The sequence below is a fragment of the Cricetulus griseus genome, chromosome 6 (genome assembly GCF_003668045.3).
Source record: "Cricetulus griseus strain 17A/GY chromosome 6, alternate assembly CriGri-PICRH-1.0, whole genome shotgun sequence".
Classification (NCBI taxonomy): domain Eukaryota; kingdom Metazoa; phylum Chordata; class Mammalia; order Rodentia; family Cricetidae; genus Cricetulus; species Cricetulus griseus.
This window is the reverse complement of record NC_048599.1, coordinates 59,633,907-59,635,698: the sequence shown is the minus strand read 5'-3', so window position 1 is coordinate 59,635,698 and position 1,792 is coordinate 59,633,907.

The window sequence follows — 1,792 nt, the reverse complement described above, 5'->3', positions numbered from 1 at the left end:
ACTAATGCCTGGCGATTTAAAAATTTTAAAATGCTTATTTATTTAAAATTTTGTAACTTTTAAAATTCTTTATAAAATAAATATGTGCCTATAAAACAAACCAACACTTGCAAAGCCTCTTTCTGCATTAGAAGAGGGTAGAGAAGGACTAAGTCTTCCCTTTGGTCTTGGGCATTTTGGCCATCTCCTCCAATCTCCTCCAAGCCAGGCCTTACCTGTCCTTTCTTTGTTTCAGGCTGATGGTGTTTAGATTTATGCCCTTTGTCAAACTGTACGTCACCTGATTTGTTCTCACTAGAATCATCCCTTGGGAAATGCATACTTGGGATTAGCCAGCTAATAAGTGCTTGGAGCAACTGCACAATGACTTATAACCCACGCTGAGCTTAAACTTGTGATCCTCCCACGCCGACACATTGCCAGGCCAAGAATTTCAATACAGCCATGTGTGGTGTTGCAAACTGGTAGTCTCAGCACTCAGGAGGCAGGGATAGGCAAACTTCTGTGGGTTCCGGGCCATCCTGGTCTACATAGTAAGTTCCAGACTAGCTAGCACTACAAAGTAAGATGTATATAGTAAGTTGAAGACCAGCGTGGGGATACTTGATACTTCTTTAAAAAAAGAAAGAAGAAAGAAAAACAGGTTCCTGCTAATATGTCTGATCTAACCTGCACACTGATATGAAATAGTCCCTGTCAAATCATTTCACTAAAAGAACTAACATGTAGGGCTAGAGAGACCACTCAGTGGTTAATTGACCTGGGCCCAGGTTCAATTCCTAGCATCCACATGGTGGTCCACAGCTGTCAATAATTCCAGTTCCAAGGGATCCAAAGCCCTGAGAGGGGCATCAGACATATGATGTACATGAAGGTAAAACACACTACACATAAAATAAACAAGTCTAAAAATAATAATAATAAGCCTAGGTATCCTCTGCCTTTTATCTAAGCCAGACAAGAAGTCCCTATAAAGCAGGCTGTCTCTCCAGAAGCTCATGTTCCCTGTTAAAGGCATGCTTCTTCTGGGTTAGAAAACTTCATCTCAGCCCCTAACACTAGGGAGGCAGAGGTAGGCAGATCTCTGAATTCAAGGCCAGCCTGGTCTACAGAGTGAGTTCCAGGACAGGCTCCAAAGCAATACAGAGGAACCCTGTCTCAAAGAAAAAAAAAAAGAAAAAGATTTATTCAACGTGGTCACATTGGAAAGGGGACACAGAAGTCCAGTGACAAACTCTCTCCCTGCCCTGCCCCCCATGATGTTAAGTATTGTCAACTGATAAGGCCTAGAATCACCCCCACAGACAGTCTCCATGAGCGATTGTGTTCATCAGGTTGGGCATATGTCTGTGAGGAACTGACATGATTATTCGTCAATCGATGTAGCAGGACTCAACTGATGTGGGCAGCCCCATCCCTTGGTTTGGGGTCCTGGACTGTACAGGACTAAAGAGTTTTGGACTCTGGAATGAACAGGAGAAGAGACCTGTATGCTTTTGATGTAGTGTGACTAGCTGAGCTCCTGAGTTTTTTCACTGTGAGATAAATTAACCCCCCCCTTTTTTTTTTTTTTTTTTTGGTTTTTTGAGACAGGGTTTCTCTGTGTAGCTTTGGAGCCTATCCTGGCACTCGCTCTGGAAACCAGGCTGGCCTGGAACTCACAGAGATCTGCCTGCCTCTGCCTCCCGAGTGCTGGGATTAAAGGCGTGCGCCATTGTCTCTCCTGTCCCCCACCACACACACCACCACCACCACCACCACCACCACCACCACCAAGTTGCTTTTTGCTAAG